The 16261-nt window shown below is 40.0% G+C and overlaps 1 long non-coding RNA gene across 1 annotated transcript; it reads left to right on the top strand.

Moving 5' to 3' along the window:
- Positions 1–5376: 5376 nt before the first annotated feature.
- Positions 5377–15373, top strand: LOC127534395 (uncharacterized). The gene is made up of 2 exons (XR_007942507.1): positions 5377–6394; positions 15166–15373. It is a non-coding gene; the product is annotated as an uncharacterized LOC127534395 (long non-coding RNA).
- The last annotated feature ends 888 nt before the right edge of the window (positions 15374–16261 follow it).

The raw sequence follows: 16261 nt of genomic DNA on the forward strand, positions 1-16261 counted from the left end.
ATGCACACAGAAGAGATGGTCCACCTTTGACCGGGAACTATGGGCCGTGGTGTGGGCAGTGCGTGAGTTCAGACACTATGTGGAGCTGTCCACCTTCTCCATCATTACTGACCATTGCCCCCTGCTGGCCCTCAGGCGCATGGCCATTGATAATGATCCAACCAGACGGAGGAGTCGGTGGGTGCTGGAGTTGGACCCGTTTGACTGGGTCATGTTCACAAGGACGGTTCCCGACATAAAAATGCTGATGCTCTATCCCGCCGGCCTGTGCCCCCTGACTCAGTCGAACCAGATGCTCCCTCATCTGGACTGTGTGCCATGACCTCAGTACCCTGCTGACAGGCGGGGCACATACAGAACGACTCCCAGTCTATTCTCTTTGTAGTAGTAGAGCTGAATTGCTGTCACTACAACGTGAAGACCCTGACATAAGTACCATGTTGACTTGGTTGGAGCAGGGCAGGGAACGGCGACCTCGCAGACCTCCCAGGGATTCCTCTGCCGGCTTAAACAGAGTAAAATTGTATCCGTCCAGGCATCCCATGTTACTTGCTGCACTTGTTTAAGCAGACTGAAGCGTAACATGCCTAGAAAACTTCACAACAGTCAACATCCAGATCATGCTAATAATCTGCAAATAAAGCTGTCTTAAATAAGTGTAACTTTCATTTAAATATGGGGGCAACCTGATAGTGAAGTGGTTAGGGCTCATATTACATGAGTGCAAATGCCATCAGCTACAAGTCTCTTCTTCAATTCCCAGCTAGGGACCATTTCCTGCTTGTTATTCCTCTACTCTCTTTTCCAACATTACATGCCTCTCTTCACTGCCACTATACTATGTCCAGTATACTATGACGTTTCCTTGACTTTCTATTTGGAGCTTTCATAAAACAGAGTGATGTGCACCCTTACCTGATGGATGGAGTCTGCACAGACATTGGCTGCTAATAGGGCAAAGGTCCACCAATGTCTTTTTATCACCAATTAATCTCCAAATCTCTAGTATTCTATAAACTGAAATGCTATAATGCCTGGACTCAGTCAACCTTCTTCAGATAAATTAAAGTAGTGGTGCAACGGATCATCGTTGATCCATGATCCATACGGATCGCTCTCCATGTGTCGGAACGCATGTGGTCCGCGGCTTGGTTGATGAAAAAATGTTGTATGTGGTCACATGGAGAGCGCATGTTTAATCCACATTGAAGTCTGAATGGAGAGCCAGAGCATTCCAACCATGCCTTAGCCTGCTCAATCACGGATCGAAATCCAATTGAAAACCTGCGGAAAATCATCAAATGCAAAATGGAGAACCACAAGCCCAAAAACAAAGCAAATTTGTTTTAATTTGTGCAACAGGAATGGGCTGCTGTGACACCAGGACAATGTCAGAAACTGGTGGAGAGCATGCCAAGATGAATGGCTGCAGTCCTCAAAAACAATGGTTATGCAATCAAGTACTAACTCCTGTGTGTATCATGTGACTAAAACAGACAGAAAAGAAAACATGGAATGCCTAAAAGTTCTGTTTTTGGCAGTACAATGTCATAGTTATTGATGTAGGAACTTAAGTGATTTAGGTTATGATCAAGAAAATCATGGAAATTGGCTAGATATCAGCTCTTACATTAAATTCTTATGAGGTATTTTTGTTTTTACCATTATATTTGTCCAGAGGAGAATGGGCAGAATGGCTGGAGGTTATAGAAAGGCAATAGTAATTCAAATAACTACTCATTACAGCCAAGGAATGCAGAGTATCATCTCTGAACACACAACATGTCCAACATTGAAGAACACGGGCTACAGCAGAAGACGACCATACTGGGTGCCTCACATTAAACACAAATTATACAACTACAATTATGCAAATAAGTGAAAATTTAAAGCATGAAAAACTGATTTAGAATTGTCTTGGCATGTGATATTACCAGTTTACTATGAAAAGGCATACACACAGATCAATTGAATGAGGGTAAATATACAATATAAGCTAAACATGTTGATGATGTGAAAGGAATGTAGTAGATCGACTTTAATCAACCAGTCTCAGATAAACTGCTAGGAAAGCAAATGTTGACATCCTGAAACAGCAGCTCTAAGCCCAAGTGAGTAACTTCAAGACAAAAGTCTTTACTGCAAACTGCATTCTTGCCAGTTAGTGGTTGTCACTGCAATGTTTGGTTTGCTGTCAAACATGATCTCACATTTATCACTCACTTAGCTTTTTAATTTAGCACATACAGCACATAAAGAATTAAATGTGTCAGACACAAATTACAGCTGGAGAAGAGAAAAAAAGAATCCCACTGGATATTGTCCAAGTTTCACTTTCAGTCTGGCACACATTCCCTGTTCCTAAAACAACCTTTCACTCTACAGTACACAACTTCTGGCAGGACAAGGTGATTGCACTGTTTCGCACTCTTGCACCATCTCAATAGCAAAGGCAACGCCTCCTTACCCAACCCATCTCAGTTACACAATTTAGCACTCAGCTAGTCACAGAAAAACACTGTTTATATATATATATATATATATATATACATATGTCCACTCTACTGTGTGTATATATGTCCGCTCTACTGTGTGTGTGTGTGTGTGTGTGTGTGTGTGTGTATATATAGATATATATATATATATATATACACACACACATATATACATCAAAGCACTTATCTTAGGATGAATTTTAGGTCATTTTTAGCAGAGCCAGTTTTTCATGAATCTACATTTAGTCCTTACTTACGCTACTGCTTTTCAGCTATGAGAAGGGTGTAAAATAACAGTCTCTGGTAACAGCCTCAGGCCCTTAGGCTCCTGAACATGTTACAACAGCAAGCTGCAGTGCTGTCTCTAAGCAAAGAAAAACTGACTGAATCCTGTGTTTATGTTCTTTGTTATTTGAGCAACCTATAGACTTTAAATCTAAGTCATTTACACTTCATCCATTTGTCCAGTTACATCTGAAATTCAGCAATGTCTAGCGTATTTAATTCGCTCTGATGGTTAGCTTCCGCGTGTCAACAGCCGCATTCCAGGCTAAATGTGTGGCCAGTCACACAGAGGGCCACCTGAAAAAGTGTTCATCAAATACCAGAGGTGACCAACAACAGTGTTTCCAAACGTAATCTCAGCTGCAGTACAAAGTACTGCAAATGCCACAATTTAATTAATCTAAAGTTAGATCTAAGGTGAAGTTTATAAGTCATTTGAATGTTTAAGTAAAGCATGACCTAATTACAGTATGCGCACTTGCCACAGTCAGCGTGTGCCTTTTGGACTTAAACAGTCAACCTGTTGTGGCAACCACCGGCTGCCACAACTGGAAAACCGAAGAAACTTCATTTAGTAGTGAATTTGATGCTGCCCCCCTCGCCATTCCATGCAATGAATAAATAAATAAATCGCAGTGCTACATAACACAACACATCACCTGAGTGCACCATTCATACTTATGTTTCATACAGTTTATATTCTACCTAAATATGCCCACATCTGTGGTGCGCCCTACGATAACTGACAATCTATACGACCGAAGAACTCCAACATTTACTTATCGTGAAGTGGTAGAACACTGCTACCCGGATAGCAAGTGAGCATGTTGGAGGCCACAGACATTTTTCATACCTATGAGGTATTTATATGTTGCCTATGCTCGAGACAAATCAATGCCTCACGTTCCGATGGGTACACCGGAGTTTCCCGATAAACGACACCGAGTTCTGTTTTTTTCTAACCAACTAATGATCTTAAGCGGAAATTAACTTAGTATTACAGGTATCTGCTCCGATTCACGGGGATTCGCTGTCAGTTCAACGTCAATATAGTCGGCTGTCAGCCTCTCAGTACTCACTCCATCTGCTCCTAAAGTTCGCCAGTCTGGTTCGTTTTCTTCTCCTTGTTATATTGTCGCTCATTACTGCGAAACTCTTCCGACACGCCGTCGTCCTCTCAGCGATTTCTGTCAGTAAACTCGGTAACAGCGGAGCGGCACCCCGTCGCCTCCATCCCGCATGTGAAACTCCGGACTTCTCCACCTCTCGGCTGAGCGCGTGCCTCCACCGGGCTCTCGTGCACTGCACTCCAGTCATGTGGGGAAAGACTGAGCATTTCCTAACATGGACCGTCCCTTAGTGAGGTTCATCTTTATCGTCTGTTTGGGAGAGTCTGGTTTGCTGTCAGTAGATGGTCGTTCACACATACACTTGAAAACAACCAGACAGGCAGCAGGTGTCAGCTCCGCCATCTGACACGAGACCTGATCTAGACTCTGGTCTTGATAGTTCACCTGAGTTCATTTACAGTCTCAAGCAGGCATTATCTGAGTAAGTTCAGACCACAAACCGTTTACCTTCATGGTATCCTGTTACATAACAAAGAACTGAATCAGACTTTGTTTAAAAACTGTTCTTTCGCTTTGACAAACAAAAGAACAGATGTGATGCTGCTCCATCAGAAATACAGACAGTGGGCCAGTTCCAGAGACATTTAAACATGGCAAATCTTTCACATGACCTCCTCCGTGTTTCACAAATGCATTAGTTGTAGTGTCAAATGGGTTGGTGTAATATTTGTTAGTGGAAATTACTTTTACTACTTCTATATTTTTTTCCACTACAGACATTATTCTTTACCAAACAAATGTTGGGTGGAGATAGTCAGTGGATAATAAAGATATCCAAGCTTATATTGAGGAAGAAAACAAATCCTGTCTCATATTTCATGTCACTGTATATTATCATCGTTCCCCAACGTAAAGCACATTTTATAAGTTGTTGGTGTATTAACATGAACATCATGCTTTAGCTGCCATAAACACATATGAATTTGTAGATACATTCATTTGAAATTATTCCTGTTTGTGTAGATAAAACTTGAAAACAGGCAGCTTTCACTTAGATGTTACAAATTAGTAGCACTTAAATGGTTTTGTTTTTGTTTTTTTTTGCATTGGCTAAGCAAACCAAACTGGATTTCCAAGGAACAATCTAATTATTAACAAAATTCAGAAGGATATAAGGTATTTTTCAAATTAGTTTGACTTATTAACCCTGCAAAAATGTGATTTTTTAAAGAATCACAGTCATCTGGGGTCATGCTAAGCCCAGGATATAGCAACAATGCCCTTACAAAAAAAATGACGAAATATTTGTTTTCTTGGAACATTTGTCTGCAGGGGGGTGGAAACTTCCATTAAATTACCCAATTAGCTTTAAAAAAAAAATGCTGGCCTGATTTTTAGCACAGTCTAAATCTTTAGCAAAATCTGGACAATGCAGAGTGTACACACGTGGACAAAATTGTTGGTACCCCTCAGTTAAAGAAGGAAAAACCCACAATTCTCACTGAAATCACTTGAAACTCACAAAAGTAACAATAAATAAAAATTTATTGAAAATTAAATAATCAAAAACAGCCATTACTTTTGAATTGTTGATTAACATAATTATTTAAAAAAACAAACTAATGAAACAGGCCTGGACAAAAATGATGGTACCTCTATAAAAGATTGAAAACTATTTGACCAGAGTGACATGATTAACTCAGGTGTGTCATTTAATTGACATCACAGGTGTTTCCAAACTCATAATCAGTCAGTCTGCCTATTTAAAGGGAGACAAGTAGTCACCCTGCTGTTTGGTGAAAAGGTGTGTACCACACTGAACATGGACAACAGAAAGCGAAGGAGAGAATTGTCCCAGCACATCTGAAAAAAAATTATAGACAAACATCTTAAAGGTAAAGGCTATAAGACCATCTCTAAACAGCTTGAAGTTCCTGTGACAACAGTGGCTCATATTATTCAGAAGTTCAAGACTCACGGGACAGTAGCCAACCTCCCTGGACGTGGCCGCAAGAGGAAAATTGATGACAAATTGAAGAGACGGATCGTTGGAATTGTATCCAAAGAGCCCAGAGCAACCTCCAAAGAAATTAAAGGTGAACTCCAAGGCCAAGGTACATCAGTGTCAGATCGCACCATTCGTCGTTGTTTGAGCTAAAGTGGACTTCATGGGAGACGACCAAGGAGGACACCACTGCTGAAAAAAACTCATAAAAAAGCGAGACTGGAATTTGCAAAAATGCATGTTGACAAGCCACAAAGCTTCTGGGAGAATGTCCTTTGGACAGATGAGACCAAACTGGAGCTTTTTGGTAAGGCACATCAACTCTATGTTCGTAGACTCAAAAACCAAGCATACGAAGAAAAGAACACTGTCCCTACGGTGAAACATGGAGGAGGCTCAGTAATGTTTTGGGGCTGCTTTGCTGCATCTGGCGCAGGGTGTCTTGACAGTGTGCAAGGTACGATGAAATCTGAAGACTATCAAGGCATTCTGGAGAGAAATGTGCTGCCTAGTGTCAGAAAGCTTGGTCTCAGTCGCAGGTCATGGGTCTTCCAACAGGACAACGATCCAAAACACACAGCCAAAAACACCCAAGAATGGCTGAGAGGAAAGCGTTGGACTATTCTAAAGTGGCCTTCTATGAGCCCAGATCTGAATCCCATTGAACATATGTGGAAGGAGCTGAAACATGCCATTTGGAGAAGACACCCATCAAACCTGAGACAACTGGAGCTGTTTGCTCATGAGGAGTGGGCCAAAATACCTGTTGACAGCTGCAGAACGCTCATTGACAAATACAGAAATCGTTTAATTGCAGTGATTGCCTCAAAAGGTTGTGCAACAAAATATTAAGTTATGGGTACCATCATTTTTGTCCAGCCCTATTTCATTAGTTTGTTTTTTTTAAATAATTATGTTAATCAACAATTCAAAAGTGATGGCTGATTTTGATTATTTAATTTTCAATAAATTTTTATTTATTGTTACTTTTGTGAGTTTCAAGTGATTTCAGTGAGAATTGTGGGTTTTTCCTTTAACTGAGGGGTACCAACAATCTTGTCCACGTGTGTAGGTTGCTGTTCAGAGGTTGCTGTTGTTTTCCGTTCCAAAGGGGATTTTTAAAATATGCAAATAGAAGGGTAGGAGAAAGCTGCATGGAGGAACAGCTTATGCTTGAAGTCTACACTGATAAGAAAGATCAACAATTAGGTAAGAAATGAGCAGATGACTGTATTGTGAGTTAAGCAGTTGGTGATTAGCTAATGCAAGTGTGACCTTGGTGTTTTAACTGAAGGAACGCTAAGGTCGATTTTTCTTTCCCTACTTCACATTAATGTCATGCTCATGTTACACTCTTGCATACCTGTCTTCTTCACCTGGTCACTGTCTAGATGTGAGGTACCATCATCCTCTAGAGTCTAGAACACTGCAAAAAATTAACTGTCTAACCTAGACTTATAATCTTATATCTAGCCTAAAAAATATTTTTGATCTTGTTTTGAGAATAATTTGTATGCAAGAGCAGAATTTGTAAGATTATTAATCTTGTTTTAAGATTTTTTGTCTTTTATTTCTTACTTAGTTAGTTAATCCTCTAATCAAGTGTTCCTTGTATCATTTACAACACATAAGTCCCAATAAGTCCACAGCGGTTGATTTGTAGTAGAATTGCAATCATGTGATCGTCAGCAGGCAGGTGACGTAGTGTTCACATGTAGTCATAGTTATAGTGCTGCTGTGCCGCTATCTCGCACTTATAGGAAAATCCTTAACAAATTCATGGATCCAGATTAAAAGCTGCATCACTGCCAAAATCTAATCACTTAGTCCTAGTGTCATTTCTGACCTTCCCTGAAAATGTAACTGAAATCCATTTGAAATAATGTTGTGAACAGACAGACAGGCAGGCAGACGGACACACCAGCACCTATCATCACATAACTCCACCGCATTCCCTGATGGAGAAAAAATAAAGTGAACTTGTTTTCACTTGCAGGTTGTTTTTTTTTAAAACAAAATGTCAGCTAACAGACTACTCAACCAATAAACAATATTCAGCACTGCAGACTCCAACCCTAGAGTTCCTGCACATTTTTAAAGTACTAGTCTCTATGCAGAGGCTTTTTGTGGGGTGAAACAGGGAAACCATGACTTTATTGTGCAGTCTTTAAGATAGTAAGAGAAGCTGACGGACTGCGAATACTAAATATATATTATGTTTACCTTTTGTCTTTGCCTCTCGTGCAGATGAAAAAGACCTCAACCCTCTGCGCTGTGTAAATCCACTCTCCTCATCACTGTTGTGCCTTTCTGCAGAAAATTAATATTGACATGACAGAATTATTATTTGACTGAATAGAAAGGCTTTAATTAGGACAAAGCTGTGTTAGTATTGTATTATCCACTGTCTTACTTTTGATGCGGAGAGATGAGAAGCTGAAACTCCTCCTTGTGTTTAGAGACACCTGCTGCCCCAAATTCTAAGAGATAAAAAAAAACATTTAAACGAACTATAAAACAATTTGAAATTTGAAACTGGGTGTAAAAAAATATAACTAATCAGCTAGCCAGACTGCAAGATTGAACCTCAACATCTCCCCCACACCGACTTCAAATGAAGACTACGCTCTGTGGGGGGTCAGTGTCTCAGCCCATCCCCGTCTTAGTCACCTTGGGAGCCGAGGAGTGTCTACTTGACTACAATCTGGTAGGAGAGCTGGGCATTCCTACTGTTCCTCTAAGTCAGACCTTAGTAGCCCATTCACTAAATGGTCTTTGTTTGGCTAAGGTGTCACAGAAAACTGTTCCCACTGACTTAATCACATCAGGAAATCACCGAGAGAAGATTGCTTTCTGTGTCATTGATCACTCAGACCCCCCAGTGGTTCTAGGATATCCATGGTTCTACTGAAGATTCATAAAGGATTACAGTAAAGTTGCAGCTCCCCTTACCACTTTAACCTCCACAGCCAGGTAATTTCATTGGACTTCAGAAGCAGAACAAGCATTTCCAAACTTAAAGAATCATTTCACTACCGCACACATCCTGACTTAGCCTGACCCCTCTCTTCAATTCATAGTTGAAGTAGACACTTCTGATACGGGTGTAGGGGCAGTATTATCTCAGCATTCTTCAAAAGACCAAAAGTTACAGCCATGTGCCTTTTTCTCTCACAGACTATCACCAGTGGAACGGAATTATGACATTGGCAACCGAGAATTGTTGGCGGTTAGGTTGGCCTTGGAAGAGTGGCGGCACTGGCGAGAGGGAACAGAACAGCCTTTTGTGGTCTGGACTGACCACAGAAACTTAGAATATATCAAGTCTGCTAAGAGATTAAATTCTCACCAAGCCAGATGGACTCTGTTTTTGGACGGTTTAACTTTACTCTGTCTTCTCGCCCAGGTTCCAGAAACGTCAAGCCTGATGCACTCTCTCGCCAGTTTACTTGCTCTGATGAAGCGAATGAACCTGAAACTATCCTGCCTAAATCCTTGACATGGCAGATGGAGGTCAAAGTTTATCAAGCCCAGCATTTTCACCATTTCTTTTGGAATTGCTCACCAGCGCTTCTTTCTTTTTCAGAATGTACCAAACAGTAGATTTGGCCACACCTAATGTTTTTGCTATCTCTCTGATGGGTTTCAAACTAAACCCATCAGAGAGATAGCCTAATGATGGTTTATTTCACTGATGGTGACAGCTATTTGGACTTCATATTGAGAATTGACCTCCCCAGATTTCAAGCACAAATACCACACTTGAAATTAACTCAATCTTCCCTTCAAAATGTAACTGACAATGTAGTTTAGTGATATGGGAACCAATTTTTATATTGGTTTTAATGTTTGTAAATTGTAGTGTTTACATGTAGAAATTTTTGTTTGTACAGTGTCCCTGAGTGCCAGGAAAGGCGCTTTGAAATAAAATTTATAATTATTATTCTGGCTGCATTCAATAGGTAAGTAGAGAGGCAGACAGAAGACTTGCAGTAAAGGGCCGTGAGCTGGAATCAAACCCAGGCCACTGCATTAGGGACTAGCTCCTGTTTGTGGGTCACCTGCTCAACCTGTTGAGCTATCTGGGCCTGAAAAGGTCACTATTAATAGCAAACCAAAATGACAGAACAGGACAATGGGAAAAGAAAGGTTACAAGTGGAATGCATCAAGACAGGGTTAGTTGTAATATTAATTTGTTATAGTGAAACATTGCTGTTTTTGGCATGACATACTGAATGCTATTCTCTCTTTCTCTTCTCTCACATTTCCTGTCACTTCTCAACTGCTCCCTAATATGGGGCAAAATGCCTGAAAAATAACATTTGAGAAAAAAGGAACGCTTTTCCTTTTGAAAGCTTTAACATTTGCAATTTAGTCAGTCATCATTCCAGGGAAAAATCTTCTGTTATTGGAAGTGATGACTTTTCCATTTCTTGTATCTCGGAATAAGTTGCAGAATAACTGAAAAGTGAGCACGAACAGTGGATGAAATAGGAAAGACTATCACCTACAATAAATCAAAGCTTTTTAGCGTAAATGACTGCTGATGTGGGGAATAGCAATTCACTCACTCATAACTCCTTTTGCTGCATTTACAGTTACTACTAAACAAGCTCTACTGTTTTGTTTACTTACCTTGTGTTATGGTAGGGAATGTGGCTCTGTCCAAAGTCCAAAAGCACACCTACCAACAGCTCTGAAGCTCACTGATTAACACTTACGAGTTAATCCAACTCAATTCACTAAATTTTAAAATAAGTTCATGGCTAACCCTCTCATATTTCCCTTTTTTTTTCTTCTAAATTTTTAAGTAAAACATGTAAAATCTGGAGTCAAATGTTATATTAATTTTCAAGTTCCATAACCTGAGAAATAAAGTAGCTAGAGTCCTAAAATGTTGTAGGATCATTGATATGTACATACGGTATTTAATGGTACAACACTGCTTTGATATGATGGTTCAAATTTGGTTATACAAATTTCCATGTTTTTTTCTATTCCAATAGTCCACCAACCAGAAACCTTTAGTTTTCACCATAAAAGAATGTTTTTTTCCCCAGCTGTGATTTGCACCAACAGGAGCTTTAAAAATATAAAGCATGGTGCCAGTCAGAGACATACTTTATGAGAAAAAAGTATTAAAATATATATATTTTTGCATTTATGGCCAGTATTTGAACATGTATTGAGCACGTACAATTCTAAACTGTCCAAAGGTGTGAATGAGTGTACTTGTCTCTCTGTGTAGCCCTGTGATAGACTGGTGACGTGTCCAGGGGCACCCTGCCTTCACACTAAGTCAGCTGGTATAGACTCCAGCAGCAGTCTAAAGCAGGATTGGTCATTTGAGAAAACTAGACAAAAGACAATGAATATTACGAAACCTACATAACATAAATTTGCAACTTTTAGGTCCTAACTTTGAGAAAAGTTAGGGCCTTGTACCTTATTAACATACAGACACAGAAATAAAGCAATAAACAGTAAAAAGTAGAAATACAGCCTAAAAAAGTTAATACATGGAAATATAGAAATACAGCGCTTTTCATAATTATTGGCACCTTTGGTTAAGATGTGTAGAAAACCTTAAAATAAATTCACTTTTTATTGCAGAAGCATACTCTCACACTGAAAATTGTTGAAAAATATATTATAGGAGAAGATTGGGTGCTGTTTTGTTGGCAAAAGGGGGTTGTACAAAGTATTAACATCAGGGGTGCTAATAATTGTGGCACACATGATTTGATGTAAAAGAAATATTTCTTAATGTGTGATCCCCCCCCCCAACTGAATAAATCCACATGAATTAAAGGCTGAATTTTCATCTTTTTTTTCCATTTTGGTCCTTTAGTATTTAGAAAAAAAACTGAATTTATGAGAAGCTAAAGAACATCTCTTAACCAGAGGTGCCAATAATTATGGAGGGCGCTGTATATCCAAGGGATTAAAGCTGCTGTCCGGAGTTTCCGTTTGTTTTCAATTTATGTATCATTTTTTAACAAAGCTTAAATGTGTTAGACTAGTTCGATACTATAATATAAAGTTAGTATAACGCGATATGAAAATTTATTCCTGAGCTCCGCCTTCCTCTCATAGACCCCCATGTTATTCCAAAAAGCGCCGGTCGCTGCCGACCAATCAAGTTCGAGCTTCCGCTTTGTCATGCTGTCAATCAACGGTTACGCGCACAGCAAGCAAGCCCATGCAGAGGTGGGCGAGCTACGCACTACGCAACCGCGCGCACATTTGTTTTGCTTGTGGAGGAGAGAGCATCAGGGATCAGCAACTTCCAGAAAAGTTACCAATCCCACGGCTTGTCAGGCCAAGAGACTGCAGGACGTTTTTTGGCTCGGGGTGCTCGCGTCGCTCCCCGACCACGGCCTCCATAGCCCACCTGACGGCTTCGTTTAGATGCCGTGGTCGGAGTGCTCGCGTCGCTTCCCGACCACGGCCTCCATAGCCCGCCTGACGGCTTCATTTAGATGCCCAACCTCTGGAGGAAGATGTTGGGGCATCTGGGACATACTCTTCGTCAGAGGAGTCATGCAATTCTGAACTCCAGATAGAAATAAATAAACAATGTAACACATATACACGCGTAAATACACTAAGTTTGATAAACAATGTCATCGAGAGGGATACACGAGTGTAATCACATATTGAAACTTTACTCGTTCGTCCTAGCAGATTCATGTTATTTTGGAATTAGGACAAGTTAGACTCAATACAGCATTCTAACGTAATTCCTTTATTATTTACTAAATGTACTAAATGTAGAAGAGGGGAAAACAGCAAAACAGGCAAGATGCTGCAGCACTCCGGGCACTCCTCTCATGTACTGCGCGCGTGCACAAATAAAGGGGCGAAATCAGAGGGACGGAGGGTGGGACCAACAGTGTTTTGGGAGACGCTGCGATTCAAACTCCGGACAGCAGCTTTAATTCGATTGTGTTCTTTTTAGTTCCCAACATGTATTGCAAACAGCCTTTTTAATAGTATTTCATGTATTTTAAGATTATGAGATCATAAGCAAACTAGCATGTAAACGGCACATTTGTTTAAATTTTGGTGATGCACTTTTTGGTGTTAGATAGTGCCATCTGCTAAAATTCAATTGTACATATCTTACTTGGCAGTACAGTTAGTTTGCATTGGTTGCTGTTTAAAATGCTCACTTTTTTCAATGCCAGTGAAATCTGGATTTTTTTTTTTGCATTAAAGCTCGTGTTTGAATCGCAGCATCTCCGAAAACACTGTTGGTCCCACCCTCCCTCCCTCTGATTTCGCCCCTTTATTTGTGCACGCGCGCAGTACCTGACAGGAGTGCCCGGAGTGCTGCAGCATCTTGCCTGTTTTGCTGTTTTCCACTCTTCTACATTTAGTACATTTAGTAAATAATAAAGGAATTATGTTAGAATTCTGTATTGAGTCTAACTTGTCCTAATACCAAAATAACATGAATCTGTTAGGACGAACGAGTAAAGTTTCAATATGTGATTACACTCGTGTATCCCTCTCGATGATGTTGTTTATCAAACTTAGTGCATTTACGCGTGTATATGTGTTACATTGTTTATTTATTTCTATCTGGAGTTCAGAATTGCATGACTCCTCTGACGAAGAGTATGTCCCAGACGCCCCAACATCTTCCTCCAGAGGACGGGCATCTAAACGAAGCCGTCAGGCGGGCTATGGAGGCCGTGGTCGGGGAGCGACGCGAGCACCCCGAGCCAAAAAACGTCCTGCAGTCTCTTGGCCTGACAAGCCGTGGGATTGGTAACTTTTCTGGAAGTTGCTGATCCCTGATGCTCTCTCCTCCACAAGCAAAACAAATGTTCGCGCGGTTGCGTAGTGCGTAGCTCGCGCACCTCTGCATGGGCTTGCTTGCTGTGCGCGTAACCGTTGATTGACAGCATGACAAAGCGGAAGCTCGAACTTGATTGGTCGGCAGCGACCGGCGCTTTTTGGAATAACATGGGGGTCTATGAGAGGAAGGCGGAGCTCAAGAATAAATTTTCATATCGCGTCATACTAACATTATATTATAGTATCGAACTGCACTAACACATTTAAGCTTTGTTAAACAATGATACATAAATTGAAAACAAACGGAAACTCCGGACACGAGCTTTAAATGTATCTGAAAATAATGCCAAACAGCTCTACCTAGCTGTCAGTAAAACATAGCCATCAAAAGTACAATATACACACGTGGACAAAATTGTTGGTACCCCTCAGTTAAAGAAGGAAAAACCCACAATTCTCACTGAAATCACTTGAAACTCACAAAAGTAACAATAAATAAAAATTTATTGAAAATTAAATAATCAAAAACAGCCATTACTTTTGAATTGTTGATTAACATAATTATTTAAAAAAACAAACTAATGAAACAGGCCTGGACAAAAATGATGGTACCTCTATAAAAGATTGAAAACTATTTGACCAGAGTGACATGATTAACTCAGGTGTGTCATTTAATTGACATCACAGGTGTTTCCAAACTCATAATCAGTCAGTCTGCCTATTTAAAGGGAGACAAGTAGTCACCCTGCTGTTTGGTGAAAAGGTGTGTACCACACTGAACATGGACAACAGAAAGCGAAGGAGAGAATTGTCCCAGGACATCCGAAAAAAAATTATAGACAAACATCTTAAAGGTAAAGGCTATAAGACCATCTCTAAACAGCTTGAAGTTCCTGTGACAACAGTGACTCATATTATTCAGAAGTTCAAGACCCACGGGACAGTAGCCAACCTCCCTGGACGTGGCCGCAAGAGGAAAATTGATGACAAATTGAAGAGACGGATCGTTGGAATTGTATCCAAAGAGCCCAGAGCAACCTCCAAAGAAATTAAAGGTGAACTCCAAGGCCAAGGTACATCAGTGTCAGATCGCACCATTCGTGGTTGTTTGAGCCAAAGTGGACTTCATGGGAGACGACCAAGGAGGACACCACTGCTGAAAAAAACTCATAAAAAAGCCAGACTGGAATTTGCAAAAATGCATGTTGACAAGCCACAAAGCTTCTGGGAGAATGTCCTTTGGACAGATGAGACCAAACTGGAGCTTTTTGGTAAGGCACATCAACTCTATGTTCATAGACTCAAAAACCAAGCATACGAAGAAAAGAACACTGTCCCTACGGTGAAACATGGAGGAGGCTCAGTAATGTTTTGGGGCTGCTTTGCTGCATCTGGCACAGGGTGTCTTGAAAGTGTGCAAGGTACGATGAAATCTGAAGACTATCAAGGCATTCTGGAGAGAAATGTGCTGCCGAGTGTCAGAAAGCTTGGTCTCAGTCGCAGGTCATGGGTCTTCCAACAGGACAACGATCCAAAACACACAGCCAAAAACACCCAAGAATGGCTGAGAGAAAAGCGTTGGACTATTCTAAAGTGGCCTTCTATGAGCCCAGATCTGAATCCCATTGAACATATGTGAAAGGAGCTGAAACATGCCATTTGGAGAAGACACCCATCAAACCTGAGACAACTGGAGCTGTTTGCTCATGAGGAGTGGGCCAAAATACCTGTTGACAGCTGCAGAACGCTCATTGACAAATACAGAAATCGTTTAATTGCAGTGATTGCCTCAAAAGGTTGTGTAACAAAATATTAAGTTATGGGTACCATCATTTTTGTCCAGCCCTATTTCATTAGTTTGTTTTTTTAAATAATTATGTTAATCAACAATTCAAAAGTGATGGCTGATTTTGATTATTTAATTTTCAATAAATTTTTATTTATTGTTACTTTTGTGAGTTTCAAGTGATTTCAGTGAGAATTGTGGGTTTTTCCTTCTTTAACTGAGGGGTACCAACAATTTTGTCCACGTGTGTATCTCTCTGAAAATTAATGGAGTATGAAGTCACAGAAATTAAAGTTACCTTCAAAACTGTACTTAAAAACAATGGTTGATCACATTTAGGTCCAACACTGAAATACACATCATCTCATCAAGATTATTTCATAATAAGATAAGATAAGATAAGATAAGATAAGATAAGATAAGATAAGATAAGATAAACTTTATTGATCCCACTGTGGGGAAAGTTCACCATTAATGCAGAGATTATTCATTGCTGAGCATAGGCATTGTACAAGGAACAGGACTATTAAGGGTTAATTTGGAAGATATAGAAAAACTAATGCCCTGATGGAACTCATAAAGTAATCAAACAAAGTTTTAGTTTGTTCATACCGTGAAAATATCATGTGAACATTGTAATATCATGTAAACGGTGTAATAAAGTGGAAGGAATTGCTTTATTTTACGTTAATACAATACTTAGAAGGCATTCAATGCAATTCCATTCCTTTGAAACCATCCGCAGACATTTTAAAAGAAGCTAATAAATAAAGAATCATTGCAGAAATACTTTGCTGGTGCCAGTCAGGTATG

Source organism: Acanthochromis polyacanthus, chromosome 6 (assembly GCF_021347895.1).
Source record: "Acanthochromis polyacanthus isolate Apoly-LR-REF ecotype Palm Island chromosome 6, KAUST_Apoly_ChrSc, whole genome shotgun sequence".
Lineage (NCBI taxonomy): Eukaryota > Metazoa > Chordata > Actinopteri > Pomacentridae > Acanthochromis > Acanthochromis polyacanthus.